This window comes from Mastigoproctus giganteus, chromosome 1 (genome assembly GCF_048544385.1).
Source record: "Mastigoproctus giganteus isolate SK-2022 chromosome 1, ASM4854438v1, whole genome shotgun sequence".
NCBI lineage: Eukaryota > Metazoa > Arthropoda > Arachnida > Uropygi > Thelyphonidae > Mastigoproctus > Mastigoproctus giganteus.
Genome location: NC_143575.1, coordinates 104,128,950 through 104,156,183, shown reverse-complemented (window position 1 = coordinate 104,156,183; position 27,234 = coordinate 104,128,950). Strand labels below are relative to the sequence as shown.

At 39.3% G+C, this 27,234-nt stretch overlaps 1 long non-coding RNA gene across 1 annotated transcript in view; it reads left to right on the top strand.

Moving 5' to 3' along the window:
* Positions 1-1,476: 1,476 nt before the first annotated feature.
* Positions 1,477-27,234, top strand: part of LOC150091071 (uncharacterized) — a 117,586-nt gene continuing 91,828 nt past the window's right edge. The window contains exon 1 of the long non-coding RNA XR_016547411.1: positions 1,477-1,601. This is a non-coding gene — a long non-coding RNA (uncharacterized LOC150091071). The remainder of the gene's footprint in view (positions 1,602-27,234) is intronic.

Sequence of the window (27,234 nt, the reverse complement as noted above, 5' to 3'; positions counted from 1 at the left end):
TTATGAGGCTACATCGAATTATTATGTCGCTTAATCGAAAGTAAAATGCCTCATAAATAATTCAGAAAACAACATTGCGAGACTGTGATGTAATTTCTTTTGCTGTCACGTGAACACTGGCACTCTGCTTAACGAAGCGTCGATTATTTCTTAATCTACAGGAGTTTATTTTCTATTGCCGAATTTGTAACACTGCATGGTCTGTTCCATTATGGGAAACATAATATGATTGGTTGGCTCCCTGTCCATCCTCGAGGAACACTTTGCAGATGGACCGCGAATAGGTGGACCTCCTGAAGTGTTCCTTGAGGAGGGGTGCTCGCATTTCTCTTGTGAGTTACGTATGAGACATCATAATACGATCCGTGTCATCTGGGATTCATATTAACATAATGTGTGCAGCGACTCAGCTTCTTTTGGCTAATCTTTGGTTTTCGAAAAAGCGCAATTATAAGAAACAAAATATCTACTGGTATACTTCTCTAATCTTACATTTCTCATCCTTTTAGCGTTCGTTAAGAAAGGAGTTTAAAAGAGAAAAAGAACGTTCAGAAAGGAAACACATTTCTACACTGTCTCTAACTCGAAAGATTATTCATAACGAAGAGCAATGATGTGGTCCTTCCAGACGGAGATTACGTCACCGAATGACGTCATTAGACGTTGGTTCTCAGGGCAGAACATGCATAGGTCTTCGGAGCCAGCTGTCCATCGTCTCGTTGCCCCTTAAAATAACAACGCATCTGCAGTGCTGTCAGACATCATGCGCAGTTCTTACCCCCCACATCTTTTCCCCTTCCCAAAACTCCTCCGCGCGCGCGTACACACACGCACACAGACACCCGTATTTCTGACAGCCTCCACTTGCAAACCATGCCACCAGGCGGGCTTCTATCGTCCGAAGAAAGAACGTGATTGGACGCTGCTGACGTCCGAGTCTGTCTGGAGCCAGAAAGGGAAGCCCAAAACCCTCGGGAAGCCATAAGATGCACCATATGCAGCCGTTGCTGCGCTCCAGTGTCTGAAGAAGGGAACTGATGTTCAAGATGCTAGTGCGGTTTACTGTCTTATTTTTTTTTCTTTTCTTTTCTTTTTTTTTATTCTCTCCCTTCAAGCAGGGAGTTGCGAAAGTTGGTGCGATGGAGGCTAATCTTCAAACAGCTGTTGGGAACAGTTTATTTTACTCGCTCGTTTAATCCAATTCCCCACAGACCATGTAACGCAGTGCTGGGGGAAAAGGAAACTGTCATCCCCGTCCCCCCCTTCAGAATCTGACTACACTTTGCATCCTTGCTGGTCTGTAAAGGATTTTATTCTCCAACCACTTTGGCAAGAGGCGGATCCGTGTGTGCGTATGTGTGTGCGCCTACCGCTATCCACGGCCACAACCACCACCACCACCACAAGAGGGCTACATTCAGCGCAGCCTGCGTCTGGCAGGTCATCGATGAGAGATCTCAGAAAACGCCCGCCTTCAGCGAGAAGGCGCACAGTCGGTGCTCAGTCGTTGGACGGTGCAGTTCGCGGAGCGGAGTTCCCTCGTAGCGTTACATAATTTCCCGTCAGTTTGCCGCAGTTTTTATCCTGTCTGCGTTTCACGGGTAAGTACAGCTTCACGTGGAAGTAAACTTAGAATCTGTGTATTAGCTGTAAGCTCTCATTTTGGCTCTGTACTTGGAACTGGAGCTGTGCATGGCTTTGCTAGCATGTTCCTGTACGTGAACCTAAACTTCTATCGATTGTTCCGCTAGCTGTGTGCACTGTTTACACCTGAGGTATCGGGTAGTGTTCAGTGCACATAGGTGTCTTCTATTCCACCGAATTTCGAATCTTCACGCGTTTCTTCACATCCGACCTCCGAAGTTAACGTTGGAGGTTAACTTCGAGGACTGCGAAATATGGGAGAGGGTTTGCTGTCTCTCTTTCCGAGCTCTTTAGTGTTATCGTAGAGTCAGTGTCCTCTTTTGGACATATTCTTTAATCGACCCCGTTCTTTTTGGCATAAGGAGATTTGCGAATTGTCTAATTCTCTCTCAAAAACAGTGTACATCATTGAAGGTCAATAACGGAAAGCTGATTATCACGCTTATTCCACTTCACTGGTGGAGATTTTAGGATTTTGAATCCACCATCCATAAAATGTATTTCGAAATTCTTCTTGGACTTCATGCGGACTAAACAACAATCTATACTTCTCTCAATAACTAGAGTACCATTGGCAATGGCTGATCTGGTATGGATTAGTGATGTATTTCTATTTATTGTATGCATTAATATATAGAGTGAAGATCTGCTGACCTGAACATGCTTTTGGGTTGTTATATTAGTTTTAATGAGGGCCACACTACACTCGTCCAGAACTAACATTTTTGGAATGATCCATTTCTTAGAAAACTTCAAGGCACTAGCAAGGATAAACCTTATTATTTCCGGTAACGTACTAATACAGATTGGGAGCGAGAACCTGTTACTGATTTCCTTTTAATAATTGGGTTAATAACATGGATCATTCTTGTTTTTCCGTTTTGCATGATTAAACAGCAATCTGTGTACCATTTTCCTCAACAATTTGCATATAAAGAACACTCAGCGTGATTCACCTGTCGCCATTTTCTTTTGTAGCCGCATTTTAAGGTAGTGCTCCGTAGCTTAGTCGATAAGTCCCTTGGCCTACTGAATGGAGAGGTTCCAATCCGGCCAATAACCAGAGGAACTATTTTCTAAGGTTTTCCACCATGGATTGAGCTAGCTGGACTCGGATGCAGTGGTTTTTCATCCCACAATTTACAGAAAATATTGATTATGTCACGAATTGCATCTGCTCTTATCTAAGTAACCCAAAACCCACAAGGGTATACGAGGACTATGACATTTGGATGTGGCAGCTCGCCATTTCTAACATCCACGGATAATTTACCGCTAAAGTCTAACTCAGATGGATGTTATGAAGCTTAACCATTCCATAACTCTGTTTTTATATAAATCTTACTGAGTATAACTAAATAAGACGAATAAATAAATAACAGTTTGTTTCTTTATCGAAAACTAAACATTAGAAAGCTACGGTTCAATTGCTATGATGTGCCAACTCTTCTTAACGACTTAATAAATCACGCGTGTCTTATAATTACTAGTCTAATTACTCGAGAATTTCATTCTCTAAAAAAGGAAAAGAAAGATCACTAGATTTCATTTGAAACCCACGCCACCGTAGAAAATATTAATTGCTATTTGCTGCGCAGCAATTTGTTATTTATTTTCAGAAGCAAGTACAATAACCCGATGTTCTGTTGATCCTGCCTTGACGCATATGTTTTCTTTGACTCAGAGTACCTCATCCAATCAGTGGATGTAAGTACCTTAATAAAAAAAAGAAAAAGCCATAGAAGAAAAAAATGAAAACAAATCTACTTAGATAAGGTACCGGTTGGGGCGTAATTCACTGGAAGTTTCGCGTAGAAAAAATATTGGAGCTAGTTTCAACCCCTTAAGAACGTTGAGCTCAAGGTGAAAATAATTAAAGTTGCCCTTGATCCTTTCAAACAACGTTTCAAATAATAGTAACATAAGACAGACTGCCTACACGGCTAGAAATTACGCTCGTGCTTGCATGTCGAGGATAGCGTAGGGGACACTTGTAGAAAAAAAAAAAACATGACATTGCCTGAAAGGTCTGAGTGAGTGACTTGTATGGAATTAGTCGGAGAACTCCTTTTCTGTCCCATGATAAAGGCACGCAACTGTAAATGCATTCAGAAGTATCAGAACAATGGAAATGTCCCCTCTGGGTCACCTGTGAGTCATCTGTCAAACTTTGTCCATCTTCTCTGGATGTAAATCCTGACAAACTGCATTGCAATGTCTTTGTGATGACACCATTTCAACTGTGGTAACGCTGAATTGTCTAGGTTCATTTAGTAAACGTAGACGACATTTTTTAATGAAAAAAATATCAACCCTTTGGGCACATTTCTAAGTAACAAGCGCATATGAAGGACTCCGACAAATTTCCCGCTTGGAGCTCGAAGCGCCATCTGGTGTCCACTGTTGGAAATATTTTAATCATCAGAAGTTATTAATACAAACAGGCAGCGCGACAGAGAAGATAATGATGTTATTTGTTGTTATGGCTTATAGGAATCGGACGCCCCCTTTGTACTTGTGGACAAACAATGCGTCGACTTTGGAGACTTGGACCAAATAAATGTGTCTCTTCCATTAATCCCTGCCCAAATTTAAAAATCCCTCTGTTAATTCCTTCTTTATTACCTTCATTTGAATAACTCGAAAGAGATCAGCTGTTCTAACGACAGATTTCCCACTGCCATTACCCTTAGAAATCAAAGCGCGCATTAATATTTAAGTCAAGTAGCAGACTTCCTGGTTTGTGAATAGCGACTCTGATCTTTAATTAGCGAAAACCCACCGAATTACTTATTAAACAAATTTGTTATTAATTAAAAATGTTTTTTTTTTACTTCCGTTTTTTATCCGTTAATGTTCACAATGTAACAATACAAATTACTGTACCAAAAGAAAATTGAAAATCCTCGTGGAAACACCAAACGATCACTCGCTAGACAATGAAAATCTAGGACAATTGTTATTAAGGGTTTAAATGTAGCTACAACGAAGACAGCCGTTAACAGCTTATCCCTTTCCACCCGCTAATCATTCTGTCGCTGTACCACGATGATTTATCAAGGGGAAACAGTCCACTTTCTTATCACAACTTTCCCATTAAGGGATCCACTAGAACGCAAGGCATTTAAGCGATTAACTATTAGAACTCGTTTTTACTTCAGTCTGTTATACTTTTTATTTAAAAAAAAAAAGGGGGAAAAACTTAATGACGATCCTCCGTGCCATTTTTCTCATGGTGTAATGCCAGTTGAAGAACTTGTAACTTTTTAAAGAAGCTGAAGAATTTAATGATGTCACGCTATTTCTTGTGATAAAAGAGATGAAAATATAAACTCACTCCATAATTGTCAGCCAGCGCATCCACACCCTAGAGATGTCTTTTCTTTAATAATCTCTGAAACCCGGATGTAATTCTGTATCTTTCCATCCCAGTTAATAGATATTATTTGATGGTTCACGTTTGACTCGTTTCTGTCCTGGACTAATTAAATTATTCTGATCATCTGTAGGGGGAAAGGGGGGAAGAGGTGGATGGCTTCAGTAAGGTACACTCATATCGATTAGAAGCCAATGACCTCGCTTGTATCAAAATACGAATTGGATTTGCAGAAATTGCTTTCGATTCGTAATCTGAAAAGCATTTCTGGAATCCATCTAGTAATAATGCGAGTTATTTTTATCCCGAGGAAATACGTGTCATTTATAATCTTTGAGTATTCCTTTTACTGTTTCCTTAATGATGACCGAACTTCAGATGATAGGCGTGGTGCATCTATTCGCCATGATTTGATTTTTCCCTATCAGAAGAATTGAGTTACCCAGACAACTGTTGATGGCGTTTTATGCCTCTTCATTCACATTTCGCGCTGTACAACCATGATGCGTTTCACCCATGTATATTGATTTTATCATTTTATATTTACAAATTCCATTACTTTTATCTCCATCCGATGATTCCAGTTAGTTTCAATCTTCTTTCTCTACAACTGACCATTTCTGCTGTCATGGACGTCGTAAACTCTTGTTTTTGTTACTATCAGTTCTTCTTCTTAAGGGACATGGAATAAAATTATCCAGAATACCTTTTTTCTTCTTTTTTTTTTTAATTTAAAAACAAACATCTGGTGGCTGGTAATAGGTATACAGAAATTATTGATGAATTCACCAACTAAAACCAGCTGCTCATAACTCAGACTAATTATCATAACAACGGACAAGGCCAAGGCATTAAAAATACAATAGACTTGCACAAACCCAACGGATCCCTTGGCAACGCATCCCTGTTTTTTTTTTTCATATCACGTATATAATAATATTTCTCATTTCATTGAGGAATTTCTCTTCCCTATAGAAGTCATCGATGTCAAATTCACACTAATTACTAATTTTAATAAATTTCCTGTCTCTCAGAAGGTTTATTACATCGAAGAGAGTAAAGAATCTTCGAACTGCGGTGGTAAAAGTTTTCAGTGGCGTCACACCAACAAAAAATCTCTGGAGAGTAAAAAAAAACTTCCTTTACCATGGGAGCCATTATCGATATTACAGTAAACATGTTTTTGTTAGATTTCACAAATAAAAAATCGATATTTTTATAAATTTTTTGTGCCGGTTGAAAAACATCTGCTAGATGTAGCACGTTTTGAAGAGGAAGGGAGAAAAAAAAAAAGTGCCTGTCGGATCCGCTGTCATCAACCTATCCCGACTGTTTCTGTAAACATCTGCCAGAAGTAAGGAAGAGATGGGGTAAAGAAATCCTTCGCATCTCGGGAAACCTATCGATGCATCGCTAGCCCGTATTTCGCACTGGTCCACGAGTGAATAACCATCTCGCGCACACAATGAGTACGATGCAGAACGCTACTGCCAGAGTGGACAGCATCAATCTAATGACATGACCTTGTGGAACCTACTGGAAATCGATCGACGCCAATATTCGAAGCGGCCGTTCCTTGCGTCCCGCTCTGTTGCGCTTGCTGTCGCTGGTAACTGGCACATCACCTGCTTGGTACGGCGTTTCTTTTGGCGTCTTCTTGGATCCTCGTGCCTACGGCAAATTGCGTGAGGCCTTAGTTTTAAAAGTCAGGAGAGCTTTTCTTTTTTTTTTTTTCTATCTGTCTTTTCTTGTTTCTTTCTTTTTAACTTATCTTCTCGGAATAATCTGGTCTATAGCATGTCCATAAAAGAGCAGTCTCTCTCCAGAATGGAATTGAAACCAATAAATAAATGTTTCGGCTATATTTAGCTGTATATGCCTTACTTGGAAGATTTAAACATTGAGAAACACCAAACAACTTTATTTCTCCTAATTTTTGGCCAGATTAATTTAAATTATTTAGTGCACATTTTTAAAAATCTAAAAAGATTGAATAAAGCAATTGTTGGACAATTGTTGTACGCGCAACAATTGTCCAACAATTGCTGTTTATATATGATTTGAATAAACCAATTGTTGTACCACGCAACAATTGGTATTTGCTTGACAGAAGAAACATTGTTTCGCGCGCGACAATTGTTAATTAATTTTACCAATTGTTAACTTACATTTTGTTGTAGCGCGTGGAATTTATTTCGCGGTACTTTCAGAAGGCGTGCTGGTGCGCACTCAGTTCTATTTTAAATGAAACTACGCAATCAAAATATAGACGTAAGATGAAAAGAAAACATTATGAGTTAACGGGCTTGGTTTCTATTCTCGGTATTTCCTGAACTATAAATACAAGGACTTCAAAGTTGTTAGTAATGCTGGCACATTAAGTACCGGTACTAATGCCGCTAGATTTTTCTCCTTTCAGACGCGCTCCCTCTCCATCTTCTATTAACCTACTCCGGCGGTTAGCCTCAGAGAGGTATCCCATTCTTTTCGGTGATTAGCAGTTTTCTCTGGCGTCTCGAGAGCGTCATGGATCCCATCCGTGCAGATGCGGGTTGCCGATATCGATCTAATACTGTGGTTGAAAGCTTGCAGTCAGTCGGTGAAACCGCATTCTGCAGGCCCGTTGCACTTGAAGCGTCTGGAGTAGTTGTACCCACACACTCTCGATCTCCTCTTTTTAATTTTAGGAGTCCCCCTTTAAATTTGTTTCTCATGTGTGGTTTTGGCTTACCAAGTGATCTCTTTTAGACCACAGTGCGTTACGTTTTTGTATTAACTTGGCTTTATATTTAAATTATTTTTTGTTTATAGTCTTTGGCGCTTGCCAAGCGTTTTCAATAGAAGATAGGCTTAACTTTGAAAGAAATAGAAAGTAGGCTTAAGTATAATGAATCCTGCCCAATAATGTTGCTCGTAGCCCCACGCTACAAACGCCATCTATCGCGTATACGTGTAACTACTACTACTACTACTCTGTCAACATTTCGTTCATGTGTTCCAGCCGAGGGACTCTGTATAAATAATCTCTTCTTGACATGTCATTGCTGCATTCAGACCGCTACAAGCTCATGTTTACATATTGGGCTACCTGATTAGAAAAATAAGCCCTTCATTCACACTACACCCACAAGATCGGCACCCCCCAGAGGTTGCCGTTATCAAACACGACGTTTGTGACACGTCTACACAACACACCATTCACGATCGGCCTGGAAATAGAAACTGGAACAGCTGAAGCGATTAGCACTAAAATACATGCGCACTCGCTAATAAGCTTCTGGCACCCATCTGAACTTTGTCTTGAGAGAGCCAGAGCGCCTTTGAAAGCCTGCCGATCCTTGGAAGACACTTACATGACATACAGTATCGTACTGTGTTCTGGTAATAACTGGGCCAAGGACGTTTATGTAAAAAGGGGGAGGGGGGATCCCCATCACTGCATCTTCCGCACTTTATGCTCTGCAAGCCAATGTGTCCAACGCTGGATTTTTTTTTTTTTTTCTTTTCCTCCTCCGCCCTTCGCACTCGTGAATGCCTTAACCTCCCCTCTTTTCCCGAGCTTAAACTCCCCCCACCTAACTCTTTGTTAACAAGCTACACGTGGCAGTTTTCTTATTTCTTATACGTGTATCCTTGTCCCCTTATTATCCCATGGGTGTTTTAAGAACAGCGAGATGATGTAACCTTTTTTTTTTTTTTACTTTTTACTGCAGTTTTGTTTTAACTGAAGAAATTCTCAAGCTCCTTAGGCATTTTTCTTTTAAGTATTTGCACAATTTCTTTCTTTCCTTTCCCTCCCAGCTTGTAATTGTGACAAGATATTTTTCTTTATTGGTCGAAATTTAAATACAAACTTATCAACGTATAGTAAATACTCAAGGAGGATTATAGAACAAAATAAACACATCTTAAGAAAGCCTTTAAGAAATTTTATAAAGAAAATTTTAAGAAATCTTAAGAAAGCCTTTAAGAAATTTTATAAAGAAAATTTTAAGAAATTTTATAAAGAAAATTTTAAGAAATTTTATAAAGAAAATTTTAAGAAATCTTAGTCTTTAAGAAATTTTTTAAGAAAATTAAATCTTAAGTAAATAACTCAACCTTTTTTTTTTTCAATCCTTTCTTTATAAATTAGGACCCCCCCCGTGCACGTTGCAAATTGGCGCGTGCGCAATAAATTTTCCAACCCGTTTCCACTTCTGTTTATGGGCACGGGTATAAATAGAAGTAATAATGGTCGAAATATGTTGATGTCTTCGAGATGTTCCACGAGACTAGTTGCAATTCTTAGGGGCCTTTACATTAAGTTTTCTTATAGTTTGGATAATAAAAAATAGATGAAATCCACGGTTTGTTGAAAATGGAATTCGGGAAAACTTCCGTGAAAAAATTGCTACACAAATTACCCCATAAAGAAACTATTGCTCTATAAAATGCATAAGTGGAAAAAAAGCGAATGATAAAAGTGTGTAACCATGGCATCGGAAAAAAAATTGCATTTTCGATCCATACGGCGTTGTCGAACTTCGCAATTCCCGGCGTTAGTATTTAATTTTCGCCGGAGCTGTTTACTGGGGAAAAATAAATAAAAAGTAACAGATTCAGATAGTTTGAAGGAAGACAAAGGTGTTTCTTTTGTGCTTATAGGCCTACATCACTATGTATATTTCAGTTAGAGATGTAATTTAAGACCAAAGAGCAGTACCAGGTGTGTGCTGAAGGTGCAGGATCCTCCGGACGCCCTCGTTAAAATTTTTGTGGTTATCCGAGCCCCTTGTTAGCAAACTGGTAGCACATCCCTGATTAAGACTCCCGGAATGGATATTGCCCATTCGTCATGTTCCCATAATGCACTGCGATGCTGTCTGTTGGGTCCATTGTCATTGTTTATCCAATAAGGGTCTGTTAGGCCGGCAATGAACTAATAACATTGTTGTGAGGAGTCCATCTGTCCTCCTCAGGTGGAAAAGGCTGGGTTCGAATCCCGGCCATTCCGGCGCAGTATTATCTAAATCACTGATGCGCCTAAAACCAACAACAACTGTGATACATCTCGATAGTTTATGCCTCTGAAGTTTCTTCATTGCCAGTTCTCATTTCCCATAATAATATTAAAATGAAATTATAAGGTTAACTTTGCTCATCTTGTCTTCATAACTGCAACTGACGTATCTCTGGTCTTCGTAAGGAACTTCTAACTGAAGTTGAAGAGAGATTACATTTTTAGAGCTGTTTTCAGATAACTTTCCTTTGTTACCATTCCGGATTTTCTGGAAAAATTTGAATAAACAGCTCGTGTTAGTCACGCCCTATTTTCCATGGTCGAGTAAGGTAAATAACTTTTATTGCTGATGAAACAGATCTGGGGAATAGTTTTTACAAACAAAATGCGATAATGGCCGGCCACAAAAATAAATGATCGTAGCAATGTAAACAGCGCTTAATTAATTATATGAAGTAGCGATGCTATCGGCGCTGTTGTCTAGGCAACGAGGTATTGCCAGTCATGCGTTGAGCTGTTTTTAACCTCTGGATCTAATTGTTGGTTCAGAGGTGGTTGGCTCAAATCGAAATTGGATACCGAAGAAGAACGCTGCCATTTTGACAAGCTCTCGTGAAGGGAATATTTAGCGTCGCTGATTGAGGCGATGAATTGGCAATATGGCGGATGCGCAGAAACGAAATGTTCTCGGTTCGCGCATAAGTCATTGCGGTTTGTTGAAAGTCATGCTTTGGTTATCAGTTTACAAAACACATAAATCAGGAATCTCTATTATATTAATCAGCAGAAACGTTAAATATGTGTTATATTTAAATTGTTATTAAAATCCAGGAAGAAGTAAGTAAAGTGCATTACGAAAGCGTAGACAGCATACTAATTTGTTTAATTCATTAAATTTCAGAGTCCGAATATATGTTGCATATCACGCGCCGTATTAAAAAGTATCGCAAACCCTGGAGTGAATATTAAGTTGTGAGTGAATATTAAGCTGTACATACAGCGAAGTGACCTACGGACTTGGGCTGTCTCAGTGTTAGTTGTAAATAGCCAGGGCTGATCACGCGTGAATTATGATGGCAGCCATTTTGCGCATCTGTTTTAGGGTCTTGTCCTGCTTTCAGATTCAACAATGTTCCAGGATAGTGTTTGGGATATCCTGTTTTGTTTCTTTAATCGAAATAAAAAATTAAAAAAACCACGTTGGGGAGGGGATGCAGAAGTCTTTTTTTTTTTTTCATAGACCCAACCTCTTTCACTCAATCAGAGGATGCTTAATCCTGCCATCCGGGCCTAAAACTACCAGATTTATTTCTAAGCTAACAATCCCCGTTGAGTTAGATGCATTTCACCTCTTTTAATCTCCCTCTGTTCGGGCACCGAGTGATATAAAGTGTTCTCTTTACTGCTCTTAGCACGTGCCGTTATTCGCATTTGCCTGGTAGCTCTCTTCTCTCTCTCTTTTCTTGGTAGAGTGTTGCTGCTTCGGTGATTGCAATTATCCACTTGTGACGTGCGTGTACAGTGACGTCAGCTGTTAGTTTCGCTCCGCCGTGTGTCAACGAGATAGGAGAGACAGATTAAAACTTAATGGACGCTTAGCAAACAAAATTGCTACCAAAAGTTTTCCCGAATTTAATTCGCTCAAAATCCTTTATGATTCCAATCCAACCTGGTGGCGAGAGTAAATAACAGCGCCCCCCCCCCTTAGCACCAAGATTCTACTGTAAGGAAACAAAGTATGCTGGGGGGGGGGGTTGCCTTCCTTCGGCGACTATTTTAAAACTTAATCCTTCCTCCCCCCCCGCACGCGAATGCGAAAAAAAGGATTTTCATCCACCCACGCTGCTGCCATCTAGTGATATAAATAGTACTGATCTGTCATTTTTCAAATTATGATTCGGTTAATTTATTTTCATTGCCCCCCCCTTTTTTTTTTCAGTTTATTTGTTCGCTCTTTCTTCTTGTATTTCTAATCTTTTCGTTTCATTTTTTATCACTTTGTATCCTTTTCTGTTTTCCCATGCCCGCTCTCTCTCTCTCTCTCTTTCTCTTCTCAGTACATGTGCAACTCACGAGATGGTTAGAGAGAAGTAGTAGGAGGCAAGGGGGGGGGGGATGATAAAGAAACTTTAAACTCCTATCTCACGTTATCGATACCGCGCTAACAGGCACGTGCAGGACCCGATAAGAGAACGATCGATGTGCGGCAGCAGTGGATATAAGGTCTCGTTCCTCTCCCTCTCTCTCTCTCTCTCTCTCTCTCTCTTTCCTCCTGTCGTGAAGAAAACTTCCAAATTTCCGACTAATTTGGATGTACTGGCGACCGTACACAGAACGGGGACGCAGTGCGGCAATCGAGCTGCCTCCAAACATCGCCTAACGGCGGAGAAATGGACGACAAGAGCCATATATTACGCCCGTAATCACGACGCACGCCATAGTTATGACGTAACGGATGTGAGGGGGGGGGACTGAATTGAAGTCAGAAATACGTTCCTTTGTCGTGTCTGCGAAAAGAGTTTTCCGAGAGCCGAATCCGTTGATGTAATTTAGTAGTTTGCTAAGCAGAATGGATGGAAAGAGAAACTGAATGTTTTATCATTAATCCCTTCCCTTCTGCATGTGGAGTATCTTTCAGCCCACCTTGGTTTCGGTGTTAGTGTTGAAATGATGGCCCCTATATGTCATTCAGGGAGTGTGCTAATGAAGACATACGCAGAACTCGTGTACTTGCTCTTCTGTACATAAAGAATATTGCTGAGCTTCTCTTTTGTACAATAAGCCTTTCTTCTTATTATTTTATTTTTTATTTATTTTTTTGTAGATCCGAATATTTTGTTTTTCGGGTCAAATGATCGCTCTCTTGTCAAGAGGATGACAAATGTAATCGTGTCCTTTTTCCACTAAATAATTTGGTTTAAAATTGGCGATCTCAAATTATATTTGGAGTAATAAATTACGTGATGTGCATCTCTTAACTTCTGTTTCTAATCCCTTAATTTATTTATTTTTTTTATTTGTGATTGCATACGTCATCTTCTTCATTGCCCTTTGGATTCTTATAAATACAGGAAACGCTCTTAATTTAGGAATATAAGGTTGTAAATACCTGATGAATCATCCTCCTTCGGGAATGCTGTGTTGGATTCATTCGGTTGTGGAACCTTGGACACTGAGTTCACTCTAGGGACATTTGCGAATTTTTGAAATTGGAAGTCCATTTATAAGTGATGTGTGTATACTTGGTACTTAACTTTCAACGGCATCCAGTCCTTAGGATTCGTATTCGGGCCTTTTCGGGGTACCGGGTACACGGCATATATTTCAAAAATAAGTGAAAGATTATCAATAATTCAATTAGAATTATCCATAATTTCGTTAGCTGATCAAAATGTAATCACTTATGATCAGAACAAGGATTTCTATGTAGAAATTATGGCACACCACCTAGTTTCCAGATGGCTGATCTAAATAAGACCACGTCTGGTTATCCTTCGATTCCGAACCAAACCACATTTAAAGGATAATGCTCCTAATTCGAATGGCAGCCATCTTGTTTCTAAATGTCCAACAAAAATTTATCCACTCTGTCAGGATTTTAGCCCTTCAGCTGACTTTAGATCGTTAAAAGAGCCTCTAGAATCAATAGCTAACCAGTTATTCGGTATTGTTTCAGCTATTCCATAATGATTTTCTTATGACCTTCAACTACAAGTGATGATCTCAATACCGAAGGCTACTTATGTTTTCTTTTTAGGCGCGCTCGCATATGTATATACGCCTGTTGTCTTCACCATGTTCGTCTATCCGTCCACAAGTAACAATTCGACTCTTAACGGACGAGTTTTCATGAAATTTTACATTTAGGCCTTATAAAAATATTTGTCGAATCATTCCTAATTTCATTAAAATCGTAAAAATAGAAATCCAGTAATTATTATTCCTTTTTTTCATGCACTTAAATAGAAAAGAGAAATTCATATAATTTAATTTAATTATAATGCAGTATTGTTGGCTTTAGACAGTCCGTGCACGCTTCGCGTGTATTGATATGTAAAACTCGTGAACGTGGTGTCATTTGTAAACAGATATATATATATATATATATAGAGAGAGAGAGAGAGAGAGAGAGAGAGAGAGAGGTTTTAAAAGTACTGTACATGGAAAAGAACAATAAATATTATACAGTTTTAATTAAATTTGAACGGCCAAGTTTAGAAAACATAACACTATGAAGTTGTATTAAGTGTTTTATAAAGATATAATTAAATAAGGAGATAACTATAAGAAAAAGACCAAATTCAGTTAATTTAAGGGGGGTGGGGGGAAATGAAATGCAGCTGAATTGTAACGCACTGCGTACATTAACCTGTTTTTTTTTTTTTTTTTCTTTTGCGCACTGGAATACAGTTGACTTCACTGAAAGGAAGTTACTGAATAACAGCACAGAACAAATGGGAAAGCATCAGTCACAGTTCATAATACCGTGAAGAAGAAACTCTTGGAAAGCTTGCTTCTTCATTTTCTCTTAAAAAGAAGTTTCCACCGTGATATCATCTGTAGGGTATGGCAGGGTGTCAAACCAATGACAAATAAAAACTAAATTTCGTCAACCAATCTCGGTAATGTACACTCGCCAGTCAATTTTCTTATTGATCGCAGATGCCGTTCTGAAGATATACGCGCTCATTGCTTAGCCGGAATTATCGCCCTCACGAGCCCGGACCGGTTACAACCAATAAAAAAACCGAACGTGATCAACTTCGGATTTCGCTGAGATCGTGTCGTGCAGTAATAGCTCCGGCTTGGATTGGTTTGTGGCGACTTTATTAAGATCGTGGTGAGAAGCAAAAGAAGATGAAGGCAGCTAATGTATTCCTTAGCGGTAGAAGTATGTATTTTATAACTTTGCAGATCCTGTAATTTATTTTATTAGTGCGGATACTGCCCATCCTGTTTGCTTAAGTCCCTGGAAATCAGCGGGAGACTTCAAGTATACTGCACAATCCATCTAGGTCATTTCGAATCGGTATACCCTCGGTACAACTGTTAACCACCCTCCTGCTCTTTCTATCATCGGTACACTTTATCATCAAACTCGCTATACACTCATCAGTGTCGTTAATGGATATCAGAAACAGTAAAGGAGTAGGTGGTGAACCCTTAGGATCTTATTCGTGACCCTGGCCCATTCCCATCAAACTTGCTATTTATAACAATTTTTTTTCTTGCTTTTATTCGCTGGACCAACTTGCCCCTGATGACATCGTTATAGTTTAAAAGGGTTCGTGTGTAGCGTTAAACTGTAGTTCCAAAATGCCCCGTTAGAGGCCCTTCTGTCGTTTGCTAAATTATGACATTTTTATAGATACGCCTTAGCGTTTTATGTACAACGTATCTAGCTTATTGTATATACTGTGTATTCTATACACACCGTATATAGAATATTGAAGTAGATTCAGAACATAGTTGCTTTAGATAGAAATGGAAAAGAAACATTTATTTGTGAAAGATCTATAGAAATGACAAACGATGTTCTGATATGTTTTGTAGGCTATGAAAATGCTTTTGACAGAGTCCACCATGATAAAATAATAAAGGGCATTCAAGATATAGGAATAGATAGAAAAAATCGAAACTAATTGCTAATCTTTGCTTGAACCAAACGACAGTCATAAGAACAAAAGATCTTACATTATCAGGGATAAAGAAAGGAGTTAGATAAGGATGTGTGCCACCACCATGCATTTTTATCCTACACGCAGAAATGATATTTAGAGAAATCGATATGTGGAAAGGGATCCTCCAGTAACAACGTACAAACACTACACTGCTCTGCAAAATTATTAGAATCGGATCTTTTCTAAAACATTGCAAGTGCAAACTGTGCAATGTTGTTATAAGTCCATGGAACCTATGGTCTTCCTCTGTTTGTTTATACAGTTTTCTGAACGAAGTAAATTGTCTAAAGTTGTTAATAGTTTGGCTCTTGTGTTATAATTGTATTGGTTTTTCAAAATGTCTCTTGAACGGACCGCCCCAAGGTCATTAGATCCTTAATTTCTTCTACTGTGCGCTCGACCATGGAGTTCCTTTCCTCTGGGTGTGCCTGTCAGCTTTAAACCAGTTAAACAGACGATGATTTTAATTAGGTGGATAGCTAACGTGTTCATCCGCGATGTTTGACAAGCTGACCTCAGTTAGAGTGGCGGTACAAATTCGTGGAAAACAAGACCTTTATTCGGTATCGTTAAAACTATTTATCTCTTATCGCCCATAGGATCTCTACGACTTGTACGGGATTATGTAAACCATTATGTATAATGTCTTTTGAAAGCACCTCATCCATTTCTTAATCTTCTGCGCGTCTCCCCGTTTCCTCTAGAATTCAGCGTTTTCTCGCCATGACCTGATAAGGCAAAAAATTATAGGTTCTGAGATACACCGCGGCTTGTTCAGGGTCGTGTGATCTCTGCATTTTCTGTAATCACAAGGCATGTCGTAGCGTGACCGTCATGCCCTCTAGCGCGAGACGGTCGACCAGGATTTTCTCTCCTCTTGTATTTGTCTTGTTGGCGTAATTTTGTTTCGTGTTTTTTCCCCTTTATTTCCATCCCTACCCCTTTCTGTCAAACTTGGCATCTTACAAGACATTCCCGACTACCTGAGCACAAACTGCTTAATGCTTCATCCCACCCGCTTGACTTTTAGTCCAAAAAAAAAGAAAAAGAGAAATTTTAAGGATTGAATAAGCTTTGGTCTTTATAACTATTTAAACAAAATTAATAAATAAAAAAGAACTCCATTAACCTTTTCTTTGTCATCCTAAATCTGTTGCAGTCATCCACAAAGTGTTCAGTTTGCGTTCTGGACATTCACGCTAAGATGACTTAACGTATATGTGAACTGTTCGATAATTAAGGATCGTCCTTGCTTTTTTTTCATGAGCTTCCTAAACTGAAATAAATTACATAATTTTTTCTCCATTAATAATCTCTACAAGCTCAATTAAAATTCAGCCTTGTACTGGGTCAGCGAAATCATTTAATGGTTTTTAAGTCTTCCTGTTCCACACTTAACTGTCTTATTACCTCGTTAAGTCGAAGGATATCTGAATACCGACTATACGATTGCACCAAACATAAGCTCCATAAAAGTTTCGTTCGATAATCAACACCTAAAGAAATATCCAATGATTCTAATGATTGTTCAATAACAGTTGATAGCCTAAAGGAGTCAAAATAGACAGTCTTGTTAGTCAATTTGTGTATGAAGACAAATCGCGATGCAAGTTAAGCAAGAGAACCCTGTTTGCACGGAAAAAATTGAACTATCGGGGACCCATGACATGTTATGATATATAGGTTGGGTCTATTCGCTTCTGCAGGTTATGATATACTCAAAAATACTGCATTTTATAATGTCGCTGTATTTTACGCTTTAACAAATAAGAAGTAAACCTCCAAGGTGTGTCTTATTGATTAGTTTATTTGTTGATTAGTTTCTTCTGGCTATTCTGCACTCCGGAAGCAGCGATCACCAGGAAGGCTGCTTCCCGACCACGCCACTAGGAGGCGGGCTACATCTGTACACGTACTATCCTCAATGGATTGTATTCATCATCCAAAGGTAGTAGCACAAATCTTACGGATGAAAACAATCCCCTACTATGACGGTCGGTGGTAAAAACCACAAAGAGTCCATATCCACTGGAGATGGTGGAATGCCAGTGGATGCCGGCAGTTCCCGGATTCATGAAGTCCAAGCTAACGTAAAAAAAAAAACAGCTGACTAAGACGGAAATCATTTTCTTTCAAGTTTCACATCTTTATTCCAAAGATGGTTGAGTGCCACCAATTCCAGGAAGGTAAAAAACTTTTGGCTACTCCTGAAAGTCCACCATGTTGCCTTTTTCAACTGTTTTTACTCTAAGCAGTTAGGGTAAACGGGAGATTTTTTTCATTTGTTTGCCCACGTGAAGAATGCACTTTCCCTAACAAGTATGATATGTCATTGCACTCACCAGAAGTTGGTAAATTGCATTGAGTTTGGTAAGAAACATTATTAATCCTCTTTCTCAGCCAATTTTTGATTAACTTTTAAATAATTTCCATTTTTCGGACATGTCTTGCGAGCCATAGATACCCACTCAGGGATTTTATTATCAACACTCATTTTCCCGTCTCAAATAATACAAGACAAAAGTTAAGATTAATTTTTATATTCAATACTAAGTCTGTTCGCTAGAGACACAGTTAATAGCTTTCCACTAGACCTAAAGTGGTTCTCGCTGTACGCATGCTCGACAGCAAAAGACATGTTCATCACGTAAGCTTTCCAGAAGGCTAGATCGTATGTCCAATGTCAGCACGAATGATGTGAGGCACTAAAGAAGAAACATATCCCAATAAATCATCATTGAAATGGCTCGTGCAACGTTTGCTCGATAGGAGTCGGAGGATTTACTGAAATTGCGAGTCAGCTCGAGTCCACTGAGAACTATTTCATTATTCAAACAAGTCGAATTTGTATCCGTTACGTTTTAAATAATCGGTGAAGGGTCAAAAAGGAATTAACAGTGACAATTATCTGTCGGGTGCTGATGATGGCCCCGAAATCGGCATTCCACACTTAAAATTCAAAATGGCGTACATGCGCGCTGAAATTAGTTTCTGTAATGGATTTCTGAATGACAGATCTTGTTATAACGACTATAATGGATGGTCGGACGTGTCCCGAGGATGTTCAATTGTTAAATTCAAGGCTGACGTGACTTATTTAACCATAAACTAACGAAGTGTCGTTTGTCGTGAATTCTTTCATGTCAGTTATACAAAGAATACAATTACAGGTGGGTTTGTTTCACTTTTTTCCTCCATTGTTTCTTTTTTCCACACTCCACCCCATCGTCTGTCTTCTCCGTAAACCACAAACAGGGGTGTGGGGTCATCTTGTGAATGCCACATGACTTTTTCGATCCATTGACGACTGCTGGGTCACGCCTGAATAAATCTATGACGTGTTTTGTCATCAGCGAGCAGGGAAAATCCCCTTGTAGTGAGACATGGCCGAGGGTGGAGTAACCGTTGCAACCCGCTGTGAAGCGACAATGGTATGCATGCGGTTCGTGAAGGCAGTGACACTAGTATGCAGTGAATTTCTTTTCTTTTTTTTCCCCCCTCATTCTGCTTCTGTCTGGTATAATGCTTCGTTCTTGTATTATTAGTCAAAAACAGTGATGGGATGAGAATTTAGCTCTTGGGCCCAAGGTTGGAATGGGCGCAATACCTCAGTATCAATCATTCGAGAATGCCCATCGCAATACGATGGGCATTCTCGAATGATTGATACTCGACTACATTAATAATCGAATGATTAATAATTGACAATTTTACTAATGAAATGATTAATAATCAATTATATGCAAATTAGTTCGGAACTTTCTCTTTCTCTGTGTGTCAAATTCATAGGAGTAATTCTTGATGTGAACCCCACCTGTAAACAACAAATCCAAGCTCAGTACTCCAAAGCCTTGCGAGCCTTCTGGGGAATGAAAATAGATCTGTGCAGAACTCACAATAAACAAATAATCAGGAAATACCTCGCAACTTTACTTCAGTAGTGTGCTCTCCAGTGCCGTGGAAGTTTGGTCTGCGGCACCACCCAACAGTCTCAGCAAACTATAGGACCTCGAATTCTAGGTGCTGACCAACTTGTGGTCTCACCAGATCTACACGACATCTAAATCTGCACTCTGCTCCAACTTGCAGTACACGCCCACAGTCCGCAGAGCCCATGTGCTAAAAATAAAGGCGTTCATTCATCTGTGCTCATCTAAACATGATGACATCAACATCTGGAACACGGTTGGTTGGCGTTTGCCAGGAAGAAACATCCGCAATACTCCCTCCTTGTTCTCCAAAGGTCACAGAATTTCAAGAAACATTTCCCAAATGTGACTCTGAACACTTTCAACTAGCTCAACGTTGACATCGATCTGTGGTCTTTTGACAAGGCATATCGAGATGACATCTTGGCCTATCTTCCTGTTTGTAAAGTACAATTGTGTAAGTGCAGGTCCTAGTTAGCGGATTATATACGATTTATTAATAAAGAATCTTATTATCTCTCTCTCTCTCTCTCTCATCTTTTTTATATCGTGTTTTTTTACCCATTTTGTTTTTGTCGATTATGAAAATACCATAATCGATGTTATGGTATTTTCATGGGCTTTTTTTTACAACGTAGCTGAGTTAGTCGACCTCAGGCGAGGATTACGGCCATATAATGCATCCAGTTTACATTCACAACATATTGACGCCTCATAGCCTAGGTTTCTTTGGTACTTAACGCACGCATTTTCCACCTTTACTAAAAATACAGATAGTAGAGTTGTCTGGAAAAAAATAAAACATCTTAATGGGAAATTTCTGCCTCATTCCACTCCAGTGGAACGGACAGTTATAAACGATTTCGAAAATAGCTAAATTCTCCTTCAAACTCTTTCTTCCAACTATCTTCAACTTTCTCCTTTATTTAAGAAGAGAGAAAGCAAAACTATACTTTCCCACTACCTCAAATAACGCCTGTAATCGGCTATTTACTCTAGCTGAACTAAGATGACGGGTAGAATGACGTCAACAAGCAACACTTCAGAATCTGATAGAATATATTATGTTGAGTTCCAGCAACCAGATGAAGAAGTACTGCTCCTGTTACTCACTTCTTGCAATCTAATCCTCGCGGTAACCATCTTACCCTAATACAGGCAACGTTGTTGCCTTAGCTCTTGACACTAAGAAGTCCTTTGATACCACGGAGCATTAGGGTATACTCTAAGACATGCATAACCAAACTTAACTTCCTGCAACATACAATAAAAGCTTAGTTTAACAGTCTTCAATTTAGCGTACCTCGATTTACGAACATCGGATATAATGGATCTCTATTTACGAACGTAGGATATAATGACCTCAATTTAACGGATTTTTGATTTAAGAAATAAGAAAAAATGTGAATGGCACTAGAGTGTATTTTGGGTGTACTCGTGATAGAAGGAAAACCAGGAACTCATGAGTCATGGTAGCCGAGAGCATTCGCCTCAGTCTGTTTTTGGATACGTTCGCTATCATATCCTTAAGTGCTCGTCTTTTTACTGTTTCTTCATTATAATCTCACCTCTCTAGAGTATCATAATAGCTCTTAAGGAAGCTGGTAAAAAGGGAATGCGTGTTCATCTGAGTGCTGCTCAGAATGCGTAAATTTTTTCGCTTTAACGAATAAAAATTGGATGGATCGAAGTTTAAACCACAATAATCCACAAATCATTAACTTCATCATAAAATTGGTTATGGTTTTCTTGTATCAGTAACTCTCGAACCCTTTCTAAACTGGTGCATGCTGTTGTTGTAGGGTTTTAGGCACATCAGCAACTTAGACCTTATTGCGACGTATATGTCCTTCCTGGATGGGAGGAACTTTTATGGACCTTTTTTCACAACGCGGCTGAGTTTATCGGGCTCAGACAGCATGTTTTTCATCCAGAAAACAGAAAATCGACTACAGAAAGCGCGCAATTTACAGACAGTATACACAGAGAAATATAGCCTCAGTTGCTGATGCTCCTGAAACACAAGAAGAACAACAAAATGGACTGGGAGAAATTTTTATAGGCGTTTTTCACACCGTGACTGAGTTAGTCTGTCCCGGGCGTGAGTTTTACGATTTTATCTTCCGGCAACTTGGGTTTTTTGTCAGATGAAGGACAAACTAACCATAGAATAAAAGTTTTCAGGCACAGTACGCTGGTTTCGGTTACGAAATAAAACATAAAACCCTAAATGCATAAATAAAAATCGTGTTCGAAAAACAGAATAGGAATAAATAAACAAATGGAAAGATTGTGAAATAAAAATGCATTAGTGATAGATGAAGGCGAAATATCCGGCTCAAATTTATCATTAAGTTTAATGAGAAGAGGCCCGCACGAAATATTGATTTTGCAGGGTTGGAAAAGCCGGCGTCTTTTCACAAATTAACGACTTTCCGAGTATAACCGCTAAGCTCGCTTTTCTCTCTTTCCATTTATGCAGCTCGTATACAACGCGAATACATCTTGTTTTGTTAAGTATAACTCCATGTTTCTTTGGCTTGGCACGTTTCTTCTCTCGCTCTCTTTTCTTTTATTATTATTTTATTTTTATTATTTTATTTTTTTTTTTCGTCTCGCTTCACGGGGAGGACTTAGCGTTGAAATCGACAACAATTGACAAAAGCAGTTTACGGCGTGGCACATGTTCAGTTCTCCGCAGTTCCTAATGAGGATTGACTGCTTCGTGTTAATAAAAGAAAGGTCGTCGCTAATCCCAAGAAGCAAGTTTTATTGTGGTCACGTGATAACTTCTAAAATATGCGGCCTCTTTATGCCCCGCACTACTCAATGGCGCCTTTGTTCACGCTCCTAACTGGCATGAAGTTCGGGAGACGTGCAGGAAACTGAAGAACACTGTTAATCAAAATGGCCACTTTTAGGATAGCAAACACGCGCTTTAAATGAAAATAAAAAAAAAAGGAGAAGTGTCTTTTGTACGCCGTTACGTGATGGTCGCCGGGTTTTTGGTAGTTGTTTCTTATGTGGGGTTGCCGGCGATGATTGGCCGGATGGAAGGAGTCGTCACAGTAGACCTTTTTACCATCCATAGCTTCTTGCTTGCTTGTTTCTACGCATGCCCTGTCTGCACGTAGAGATAAATACAGTTAGTTTTCTAATTTGCGAATGTTCAAAGTGTGTTCTTTTTTGTTTTAATTATTCCGGCAATTCTAGAGTCCTTCGTGGACATTTTTTGACTTTTTATTTTTAATTCGGGTTTTTTTAAATGCGAAGCAAGACACGGGCGACATCTTATATGTTTGTTCAAAAAAAAAAAATTATTTCGGATTCCTTCCCCACTATCAGAAAAAAGGAATTGAAGCTGTCACGGTGAACACACATCCTGTGTGCTCAAGTATGTCCCCGAGTTAGTAGCTACTTCGCCTCCAACACAATGGTTTGTTGATTCCATCTTTCTGGCAAAATGCCAGCACACACACACAGAGGTAGTCAATACTCCAAAGAACATGCAGTTGTTCAGTATTAATTTCTCTGTTCGGCCGAACCCTCAGTTCCTGGGGTCTCCCTGAAATTACATTCAAAACTCGTCCCGTTTTTTAATAAGAGAGTGTATAAATATGATGATAACGGATGAGGAAAAACCAGTCTTGAAGTATTGGCAAATATAATCGGTCTTATTATTCTAATCATGTGGAACTGGAGGGGATATAAATCCAAATCCACATCCTCGTATGCAGGGACGTAACGAATAATTATAAAAACTATTCCTGGGACAGGTTTTTTGGGGGTGTTTGAATGCAGTCAGCAAGATTTTCGTGACACTACAAGAACCTTGGTGGCCGGCCATTCAGAGTCAAGTTTGCTGACTGTCTTGAAAACTAAGAATTCTAAACTAATTCCTCGGAGCCCAGTTTGAAATGTGTTTAACGACACTACAAAAGGGAGCGATAAATCCATTGTGCGTGCAGAATCTTCTAAGATAACTGTCTCTCGTAATATCGGACAATCTCTACATAATAGAGGTAAGATTTTCCATTGAACCACGCGGCTTGAAAGAACCTTTTGGAAGCTATGGCGTGGGTTTTGTTGACTCGGCAGTTTCGCCTGCATATCTTTCAACAGGCGTGCAAGCACAAATATACTCTCAGCCCTTCGCTCACTCTCAACACCACCCTCCCTGCTCTTGGCTACTCATCTTTTTTTTTTTCCATTCTTTCTTTCATTCCCTCCCTCCTTCCTTCCCTCTTCCCATCGTCCTCCACTTGGCACCAGCTTCTAAACTGTTCTCTCGACAATAATGGGAGGGGGTGGAGTGGTGGGTACGGCTGAGCATGTAGAGTATGAGCTCCTTATCCTCGCACACACACTCACTCGCTGTCCTCAAACGCTCCTGAAACTGCAACCTTGAGCGCTAACTGTGCAGTTTCAGCAGACTACAGAGAATTCTAAAAGCGCGTGCTTTAAATCATCCCTCCTCCTCTTTTCTTTTCCTTTTTAGACGCGTCCGAAATGCCCGCAGGAAGAAATACTTTTCCTCTCTCGCTTTGCCTTTACAGAATATCATTAGGTATTTGACTGTTTGCTGATTCAGCTGAAAACTTTGAATTTTGTAATTAATGCAGAATGGAGTTTCAGGTGAGCTCTTAAGTAGCCATACTGATGCTGATCCATGTCTGTTAGATGGCTTCTCGTACAATCCTCTATGAGCTACTGAATAATTAGTTTCGAACTAGATAAAGTCGAAGTTATCAGTATAAAAAGCCAAATAGATTATTAACACTGGACTTAATGCCAAAGGTTGCTGTTCTAGAAATGTCGAATAGTCCAATTCTCCTTAGAGAATCAAGCTCAGGCTGTGTTAATACAATAGAAACTCCCTTAATCCGAATCGTCAGATTAACAGACACCAGACTCCCTCTTTAAAACACTGTTGTTGTAAGGTTTCAGGCGCATCAGAGACTTAGACCATATTTCGCCTTATATATATTATTTCTGTAAATAGCGTGTGTTCGATGGACGATCTGCTTACTTGCTGGATGAAAAACACGACTTTCTGATAAAACAAATCCATGCTACCGGCTCTTGAGACCAACTAACTCAGTCCCATTACAAAAATGCCTTTAAAGTTCTTTACGTCATCGATGGAATTCGAACTCAGGTCTTTGCAATCAGGCGTGGGAAGGATGGTGATAATACTAACTGTGCTACCCACGAGGACTTAAAGCATGCTGTCTGATGCTCACGTTACATTACAGTCTTTCAAATAACGCCCCTTGACATTTCAAATTTATGTCCACTTCTTTCACGGATGTTGCCTTGGGTGGTAAAAACATGGCTTTTATGTCCTCTTCTTTGAGGAACTCAAAGAAGAGGACATAAAAACATGGTAAAAACATGGCTTTTATGTCCTCTTCTTTGAGGAACTCAAAGAAGAGGACATAAAAGCCATGTTTTTACCACCGAACGCAACATCCGTGATTCAGCCTGTGGATCAAGGGGTTCTAGAATGTGTAAACAGGTGACAGAGACAGAATCTTTGAGCTCAATTGTTGAGAAAAATAGAAGATACGAATATAGGGCTTACAGAATCGATAAAGTCATCATTTTGAAAGACGTGTTCGTTGTCTAGAGCTAGCATGGAACGAAATTACAAGTTTAATGTCTACTGAATCTTGAAGAAATCTTTGGCCCGAGGTTTACAAATCTAATGAAAGTCCAGAACTATAAGAAGATTATGAAGAACGTTAGGTTCGTAAATGATTTCAAGCAACTGAAGGTTAGGAAGATTTACAGCAAAGAAGATACACAGCAATTAATTGAACAATGTATTCATCAAATCGGTGGAGATTTATTGTAAAATAAAATTGTGCAATGCAAAAATTACACACAACACGACACAGGCTCATCATCTAAACAGATGAAAGTTGCTGATTTTATGTAAATGAATGTATATGTTTAAAGTGAAAATAAAATTCTTAAGGTATATACTTTTTTATGATTCTGCGGTTTCAACGACCAGTTGCTTGCCCCGATCACGTCGGATAAGAGGGCATCTTCTATTTATACAGTATTTATAGACACCGGGCAAAAAATTAGACTCCTGTGTAATTTTTATATTAATAACGTGTAACGTCTCCTTTAGTGAGAATTACTTTATGAATTCCCATTGGGATAGATTCAGTGGACCTCTGAAATAGTTTATACCAGTATTAGGCCATTCGAAAATAATTGAGCCCATAATTCATTCAGGTTTAATGGATGCTGTTGTGTTTTCATTTTCTGTTCAAGATGGTCCTGTACGTTCTCTGTAGAATCTAAATCTGATGACTCCGTTGGCCAATTTAAATGCCTACCATTGCCTCGTGTGACTCGTGCCAATTTAAAATGATACCCAGTGAACCAGACAGTTGTCATTCTAGAACACACAGGAGTATCGAAATCATGAGTGTCCATCAAATTTTCAGCAATTGTGGATACATTAAGCAACCTGAATGTATCCGCTGTCCATCTACATGTATTTGGGGTATTTCACCTCTAGGAGGTAATAGCTAATTCAATAGTCCACATGACAAGTAGATGGCAGCATCAGAAACAAAATAATAAAAGGCCTGTGCACTCAGTGACAGGTAGAGGCAATAGAATTGAACTGGAAAAGGATTTTTATTTCTTCAGCAAGGGTAAGACAATAGGGTGTCACCTATTGTCTCACATTCGCCACATTGAAAGATTGGGACATTCAAAATCAGTTCCTGAAAATATCCTGATTTTCTGAACGAGTCTTTTTCACCTGCATTCTGCCAATTCTTTTGTGACAGGCCGTGTTTGTAATGTGGTAAAGCTTTTATTTCCAGCCCAGAGACCAGATAGGAATTCAACTAAACACTTTTGGGACGTTTTGAAAGAACAACTGACGGTTACAACAACACATCCTAGTTCTAGCAGAAAACAAAGCTCTCAATGTACCTCACATTTGAAAGTTGTGTGGACCACACAGAGAGGAGTGGTGCAAGGTTCCAGCTTTCAAAAATCTCGTAGACAGTGTCTTTCAGAGGATTATTAGTGCCATTAAAGTTAACAGTGTGATTGCTGTTTTTTGGCTCTTAGGTACATCAACAATTTGGGCTATAATGTGCCATTGTGAATTATCTCTATAGAAGTATGGAATTCAAGGTCTGATCTGCATGTTATGGGGGAGTGCTTAAAAACCTTGAAAGACTTACGAGAAAAGCCCCTACTTTTGAATGGACCTTTAGAAATTCGTCCAGTGTATAACGGGATTAGAACTCAGCTCTTCAAACGAGCGACAAGTGACGAAACCAGTATACTGTCACGTGTCTTCTTTTTCCTCTCTAACCAAATGTCTTTAGTGGTTCAGTCGACGTTGGAGGGCAGTGCAGTTGTACTTCGACCTTAGCCGATAGCACAGTTGGTAGAATCGCCGTCCTCCCCACAACGGAGGGAAATAATCCGAGTTAGAATTCCGTTAATGAAGCAAGGTTTTTTTATGGGCATTTTTCACAATGGCCGAGTTAGTCGGTCTCAGGCGAGGATAGCATGGTTTTTCCTTCCAGAAACTTGGGCTTTTCATCCAACACGGAACAC